Raw genomic sequence first — 8,803 nt, forward strand, 5'->3', positions numbered from 1 at the left:
GACAGGTTCTGCTTATTTGCCCTCTCACCAACATCCTCTACCAAGAACTTCTAACCAGCCTTCGCAGGGAAGGGCACACATCTTTAAGGACTTGCTGCACTGTGGATTCATTCCTCTGGGGAGGCCAGCAGCAGCAGTGCAGCTTGCTACAGACAGAAAACTCTTTGCATTCCTAGCAAAACCCCTCCGATTGTGGGCTGAAAGCAAGAAGCTCTCTGCTGAGGTGCCAAGGAAAACACTTGCATTATGAAGTGTTTCTAACAAATGTTTGAGATTGCAAATGGGAAGGTTTCTAAATATCCGAGGAATCTGCAAGCAGCCAGCCTAGACTGCAGGCTAGTTTCGGAGGGTTTCCATTTTTTTCCCCTGAAAGCCAGCACAACTGTGGCAGCGTTGTCCATTTATCAATTGCCTAGTGACACCACCGTATTTTTCTAGGACTCAATGATCCAACTGGTTTTATAGGTCTTTGATTTTGAAATATATGCAATTTTATTATAATTTTGGCATCCTGTAGCAGAATTTTGAAGTGGAATCAAAGGTTTATCTTTATAAAGTTTATACTCATTCCACAAAGTTCAAGATGTTTGGCAGGGCTTGGAGACTTAGAAGCAGTAATAAAAGGTTACCATGAGGAGTTCAAAGTGGCCTTGTATGGTAATGCTGATTCAAGCCACCACATACTTCAGCATCCTAAATCCAGCTGTGATTGGAGGGTTGGATCAGTACTATGGGGCCACAGAGAATGTAATTGGTTTGACATTTGACAATGGGTAAGAGGTTTCAGAACAGAACAGTGATAATGCCTCAAATTTTGGAGAAAGAGAAAAGGAGAAAATGAAAAAAAGGGGATGGGAAGGAAAGAAACAGACAGACTGACAGACAGACATACAGATACACACACACACACACACACACACACACACACACGGTGGAATGTTGCTTTTATCACACAATTATCAAGCCCCAAACTGTTCTTGGGTAACAACAGCTGCTCCTTTAAACTGTGCTTCTTCTTCGTCGTCGTCTTTTTTTTTTTTCTTTTTTTTTGCCAACCTGGAATGCACACTGTATTCTTGCCAGGTCCAAGCCCACTCTACCATAATCCCTCAGACCTTGGTATGTCAAGCTCTTGAGTTGTTGGCAACCAGTAAAAGGGGTTTTCTTATGATGAGGTGATTGAATGATAGCCCCTAGTCCTGCACCATAATCTATATGGGATGCATTTAAATAGAAGAAAAATCTAAAGTTTAGCTCAACAGTGGGTCTCAAAGACACTTTCGAGAGTAAGGTCATTCCTCAAACATTGTCTGGAGATGGAGACAGGAACTGAGCTGCAAGGTAAATGCTCTGAAGTTATTGATTAAGAAAGAGCCAATTTTTGACCCTTTTAAATGACCGGGCTTTCTGACAGAGGTAACAGAAATGGTGCAGGGGCAAGTTAAAGTAAAAAGACCTGCCACGAGACCACACAGGTACCACAGACAAAACTTCTGGCTAATTCTCCTGAACAAACCTAAAGGTCAAATGAATCACAACTTCTACCGCAGAAGGTTAATACCCCTACGTGATAAGGGCTGTTTATGAAAGTCACAGACGGGTGTGAGAACGCTACTCACTGCCGTGTTCTTTGTGTATTTACCCAAAGATGAAAATATGGGTTTGCTGATCAGCAGCATGCACTTACATAGCAAAGTCACTTACGACTAGCCGTCACATTTGAAATTTTATTTCAGAGGAAACAGATACATTGTGCTTTTCAGATGTTGTCATTTCCCCTTTTTAATTTCATGAATACTAACATATCTGAAAATTTAAAAACATATAATGAAAGCATTTTGAATGAACAAGAAAGCAGAAAATTTGTGGCTACAGCCACAAATGTTTCTCTGAAAGATAAATGCAACAAAGTCACATATTCTACCAAATTATAGAAAATCAGTACATAGGCCTCAAATTGTTCCCTCATTGCCAAGCAATGATATAAACATGCCTTTTTGTTTTGTTCTTTTTTTTTTGGTTTCTTTGTTTTCAAGACAGGATTTCTCTGTGTAGCCCTGGTTGTTCTGGAACTTGTTCTGTAGACCAGGCTGGCCTCGAATTCATACTGACCCACCTGTCTCTGCCTCCTGAGTATTGGGAATAAAGGTGTGCTTCATCACACTCAGCAAATACACCCTCTCAATTTGTGAATTCTATAAGGTTTTTGAGAAGGAAATATGCATGATGCCTACTGGTTTGGGCTTTTATTCAAAAGAAAAAGTCAAGTTCTTTCCCTCGCCTCACTTGTACCAAATATTTCAAAATATCCAAGTGGTACGTGAAAAGAACCATGAGAAGCGATCTATTTTCAGGTCATTGTAATGTTGACTTTAGTAGAAATTCCCATCAGAGTCAATAATGTGGCGTCATCACCAGGTGTATCCAACGTCAATGGTCTCATCCGACAATGCTCTAAAGGCAGGGAGAAAGTACCAGGTCGGTTCTTGTTCTTTTCCTTAACCACCAGGGCTCACAGAGTTCTAAGAACTGTGGTATCATTTATAAAATGTACAAGTTCATGAGCTCAAGACACTTAGCCTGTGGAGAAAGAAGCAGATAGGCGATCAATGAATCATCATGGAACATTGTCAGAACATGGAACATTATCTTCCCCAATTCTTGTGCTGATTGTCTCTTCCAAAGGAGTAAGAGGTTAGGGGGGGTGAAGTCTCCATCATTCTTACAAAGGAGGCCTAAAAGATCAAAGGTCATATGTCACTGAGTGGGAAAGTTGACTATCAATGAAGAAGTGGACCCTTAGTAACCCTGGAGTCTTCTGACGCCTTAATTTTGAGCTTTCAACTTCAGGACTGTAAGAACCAAATTTCCATGTTTTATAAGTCCTCTGGTCTACGACATTTTGTTATAGTAGTCCCAATAGACTAAGGCAACACATGAAGCCTCAGAAAAAAGGAAAAAGAGAGAGAGAGAGGCAACAACATTGGAACTGGATCCGTGAACAGAAGGAGGCAGAACAGTAGATATGGTGGCATCACAGTCAAGCAAATGGACGCATTGTGTGGTCAGTATCAAGACAAGAGTGCGCATGTGCAGGAGGAGAAGTAATTTGACTGGCAGAAGAGAAGGAGCAATGAGGGGAGAGAAGCCGCCTTTCAACTGGTAGAAAAAAGAAACCGTGAGCAAGACGACCACGTCCTCAGCAGTGCGAAGTCGTGTTACAGAATGGTGGCTTCGCTGATTGCCCTTTTCTTAAGTTACCTGCAGTGAACTGACAAGATAAGGGGTTTTTTTTCCAAGCACATTTAAGAAATTCTGAACTTATTATCCATATCATTTCTGTGTCTAATACTCTAATATCTAGTGAGTGAGGTATTGTAATAACGGCAGATCCCCACGCTTAACTGACCTTGCTGCGCAGGCTGTCGTGAAGCGTGAGTGTAGCATGTGCGGTGCTGGAAACAACCGAGGGGAACGGAAGCTCAGAATCCCTAAAGGGTGAGGAGAGTCTTCGGAAACTTTGAATTTCAGAAACTCCATTTTGGCAAAGCTAAAGGGGGAATTGGAAGACTGAGTTGGGAGGTGAAAGTTTAGGAAAGTCCATGTGAATGGCCCAGAAAGTCTGAATTTGTTCATTTCTAGAGCCACAGGACTAAAGGGTTGATTATAGGAGAGTGGCGAGTTGGATGGGGATGCAAATGATGAAGTAATGAAGACATCAAAAATGGCAGCATTGAGGTACCGAGAGGAGCTGAAGGTAAAGGGGCCAATGTGGTCCCTTGGCAAGGCCGTCACGCCACCACACAGAGTATGGTGTAGAAGCTGACATTTACCTGGAAAAAATTCTGGAAACCATTCAATGGGTTATGTTTTTAAGAAATATAAATGTAGCGAAGGTTAAGGAAGGTTCAAGAAGTATGAGACAAAAGAAATGGGAACACTAAATCCCGGCATGATCTTCATGGCATCTTACGCCTGCAAAATGTGTGCTTTAGTCGACATTGAAGACGATTGGCGTATTTTAAAATAGGTCCCATGAGTTTGATAATCCTGTGTCAGGTTTGACTTTTTATATTATGATCATTATACTGTATTCATTTTAGAGAATGTTCTCTTTTAAAGTAGCAGCAAGATGTTTAAGCAATAAGTGGAGCATGAAGCCTGTAACTTCTTTCAAGCAGAATAGAGAAATGCAATATATACACATATAAATATATACTACATATTTCCTGTGGCAAATTTCAAGAAAGATAAGGAAAACATGGTATGTTGAAATCATGCAATGTTAAGATCTAGTTAAGACCAGGCTTTGTAGCCATGCCTTTAATCCCAGCACTCAAGAGACAGAGGTGAAAGGATTAAACACATTAAGATTAACTCTCAGTCACCAGCAATGCATCAATGTCTCATTAAGGAAAAGAAATAAAAGAACTTTCTCTTGGAATCATTCAACTAAGAGAAAGTCGGTATTTGAATTCTCTACTTCATGTCCCTGTGTCTTCTGTTCTTTTTCTGATACATGAGTCTGAATACGTGCCTGCCTGAAAAAGGCTGTCTTGTGAGTCTGTCTGTCCATGTATCTGTCTCTGTGTCTATGTTTGTCTCTATATGGCTCTGTGTGTCTGTACCTAACAAAGGTCTTTATTGAACAGTATAAAAAGCATCCCATGACTACTGAGAACTCAAGAACAATGGCAATGGGTTTTTGATCCTACTGCACGTACTGGCTTTGGGGGAGCCTAGGTAGTTTGGATGCTCACCTTACTAGACCTGGATGGAGGTGGGTGGTCCTTGGACTTCCCACAGGGCAGGCAACCCTGATTGCTCTTTGGACTGACGAGGGAGGGAGACTTGATTGGGGGAGGGAAAGGGAAATGGGAGGCGGTGGCGGGGAAGAGACAGAAATCTTTAATAAATAAATAAATAAAAATTACTAAAAAAAAGTGAGACGTTGCAAATACACCAAGTGATTCAAACAAACAAAAAAAAAAGAATAAAGTGAATTGATAGAAAGAAAATTTTTAAAAAAAAAGCACCCCATAGAAAAAGAAGGGAGTACTTTACAGAAATGTTTACCAGAATTTTACAAGGCATTAAGTCACTCCCTCCAACTGACCCAGATAACAAGCAGTTATCAACCAGTATCTAAAGGTTATGTTCAACATTTATGGTCGACCTTCATTTTAAAAGATTGCTCTCTATCTCTATATCTGTTGCTTTTAGCAACTGATACACATGTGTTATACTGGGTCAGGGCATGGATGAGTATGTAATTTAAGGTTCTATCTACTATGCATTAACTTCAGGTGTAAAAGTTGATGACATGGAAAATACATGGCAACTGAGGTGGGTTGCTACAGTGTTCTCGTAGAACCAGGTTAAAGACGCAAGCTGTGTGCACAGGAGGATAGCAGTCTTACATCTTGAGTAACCTCGAGTTGTATTATTAATGGTGGCTGTGAGATCCACAAAAGGTCCAGTTTCTTAGAATAAGAGATATTCTCATAATATTGCATCATCACATAGAGGTATGTGGATCTCTGTGTTCAGGGCCAGCCTGATGTACATAGAAAGTTCCAGGCCAGTCAGGGCTACACGTGAAACCCTATCTCAAAGAAAGGAGGGAAGGAAGGAAGGAAGGAAGGAAGGAAGGAAGGAAGAGACAATTTTTGCTGGAAGTTGTATGAAAAATTTTAGTAGTCCTTTTTTTACAATTTTTCTACACATTTGGAATTTCTTTTAAAAAGAGCCTTAAAATATTTATCAGCCCATTGTCACATGGTGTAACGGCGTAAATGAATGCAGACAGAGTGTAAAAATATATATATAGCTTTAATGTAGAAATAGACTTACAGAACCACCGTTCCCGCGGAGACCAGGAAAGCAGAAGCGAGCAGCTCGGAGCTTGCTCGCCAAATTTATAGGCAGACATTAGCCCGAGGCGAACACGCCCCTTAAGGGGCGGGACTTATCCCTACATCTCCCCTTTTTGTCTAAATAAGACAGAACTAAACCAAATACAACTACATACAATAACAACAAATAATAAATACAACAAAAAATATTGAGAACAAAAGCTTTGCTAAACATTCTATCTCAAGAAGTCCAGATAATGTAAAGAGTAACTACAATTATATAATCTTCAACTCAGTCAAAGATCTGAGAAGGGAATAAGCACTACTCAACAAACGAGATATATCCAAAATGTGCAACAATTGACAGAGACAACTGACTACCTGGGCAATCACCCAAAGTCTCGTTTGCAACGTTGAGTCAACCAATTTTGGCTAAGGCCTAACATAACTGACATACCATTATTAAAGGCAAGGAACTTTTCAAAACTATCTTACCCTGTCTTGGCAAGATATGACAGTCCTGTTTTATCCATTGATGCACGCTCTGTATCTGTGTCAGTGGTTGAGGTATGGGCATTTCTTTGCCCAAAGGCCAGTTCTGCCAAATAGAAAGGCTCCAGGTGGAGTGTTTTTGGTGCTCAACATTCTCTCGGGAATAGAGCGGTGTTGCCAGGAGCAATTGTGTCTCACTATCACGAAACTCTGAGTTAGATTAAAGGCCATTTTCTACAGCTCTTTGAAGAGGTTGAAGATTATCTATCTATACTGAGTATAATCTCTATATATCTAAAGAACCTGATTAGTCTAATTATAAATGACAAACTTAGATGACAATTAGTCTATATAATTCTCAATATCTATCTAACTTAAAGACTAAGACAATAAACGACTGTGAAACAAATGAGGACAATGACCTCCAAATATAAACAATGTACAAATATACATTGCAGTAGGTAAATATATATCAATACACAAATATTATATAAGTATCTTAATCAGAGGTAGAAATGTACACTGCAATATGGTAAATATATACAATATATATATCAATACAATATATGTCAATACATAAAAATGTTTTAAACAGAGGTAGAAACATGCATGCGTACAATAGTCAATCTATACCAATATATTTGTCTATTATCCCATCATCCCTCTTTTTTTTTTTTTCAAAATGATCCCTGAGCTTATAAAATTCCTCCCCCAACCCTCAATCATATACTAATTATAATCAACCCCTAAATGATGTCCCTAAACCCAAGGGCAAACTTTACTGGGAGAGGGGACGTCGTTCTCTAGAATTACTTCCAGCTGTCATAGGGGCGACGTTCTTTCTGGGGGATCCTGTGAAAGTAAAATGATGGTTAAATTTCAAGATAATGTCTTTTAAAATTGCAAATAGTCTCTGAGTATTTTCGTGCAGGTCTGGCCAAAATGTTGTATAAGATGTGCACCATTTCAGCTAACCAAGTTGGAACTGTCTTGTGCAGCTGGTACCCAAAGCAGGTCTTGTAGTAGCGCTATCAGTATCATGACGTCATATCAACCAGGTGGAGTTGTTGTTATGGGGCCCCATCTTCTTCCTGGAAACTTCAAATGTCACTTCAGGAAAAACTCATTGTTCATTATGAAAAACTTAAACATTAATCATATAGACATATATAGACATATATATATATATTCAATGAAAGACATGATAGATATATTCAATGAAAAGTATGATAGATATGAAGAAAAGCAAAGATGTTTTCTAAACTCATATTTCTTTCTGTCCCATATCATGGCTCTTGACATGAGACAGAAACTCCAGAAACTCTGGGTTTTTCTCTTACTAACAGGCTTGGAATTGGAGAGGGACTGAGCCAGAGTCCAACTTCAAAACCAGCTTTATAAATTTAGAAATATGGTTTAATATTACTTACACAACCCATTCAGTTGTCTTGATATTTCTTATTGGGCAGGTATTTTTCCATCTGTCAGTATCCAAACATCCAGGGTCCCTTGAATTTCTCAAAGATGAGTGTTTTCCTGTGGAGATAAGAACAGAACCCTGCCCCCATTCTATATGTTTTTCTTACCACCTGTATGAATATCATCGTTGTGGATGAGTTGTCATTTCTCCTTTCCAAGAGGTTTCTCCTCTTCAAATCGAAGCTTTATTAATTTTGATGGTATCCACAATTTTTCTTCTCCTGTGGAAACAAGAGCAAAACCCCTTCCCCAACGTAGCACATCTCCTGGCTTCCACTGAGAGGTCAGCACATCTTTGAAATAAATCGGTTGATTTAGTTCAGCAGACTTTTCCATTATCCAATGTCTTTCTGCTGCTGTCGTTCCTTTCTCATTAGCGTTAAGAAAATTCAAGGTTAATAAAGCATTATGTAATCTATTTCTGGGGGTATTTTCAGTCCCTTTCTGTTTGTTCAGCATATCCTTTATAGTACGATTTGATCTTTCTATAACTGCCTGACCTGTAGGATTATTTGGTATACCTGTAATGTGTTTTATATTATAATAATCAAAAAAGCGTTTCATTTTCTTAGATACATATGCTGGACCATTATCTGTCTTTATTTGCGCAGGTATACCCATGATGGCCATAACTTCCAATAAATGTGTGATTACTGAATCAGCCTTTTCTGAGCTCAGGGCAGTAGCCCATTGAAAACCTGAATACGTGTCTATGGTGTGGTGTACATATTTTAATTTGCCAAATTCTGCAAAGTGGAACACATCCATCTGCCAGATTTCATTCCTTTGGGTGCCCTTTGGATTAGCCCCTGCAGGCAGTGGCGTTTGGTTATAGAAAGAGCAAGTAGGGCATTTCTTTACAATCTCCTTAGCTTGTTGCCATGTAATTGAAAACTCTTTCTTCAAACCTTTGCTATTAACATGATGTTTTTTATGAAATTCAGAGGCTTGTAGCACACTACCAATCAATAATTGAT

The sequence above is a fragment of the Microtus oregoni genome, unplaced genomic scaffold, assembly GCF_018167655.1.
Source record: "Microtus oregoni isolate MIOR12 unplaced genomic scaffold, Mior012 000026F_ref0000081, whole genome shotgun sequence".
Lineage (NCBI taxonomy): Eukaryota > Metazoa > Chordata > Mammalia > Rodentia > Cricetidae > Microtus > Microtus oregoni.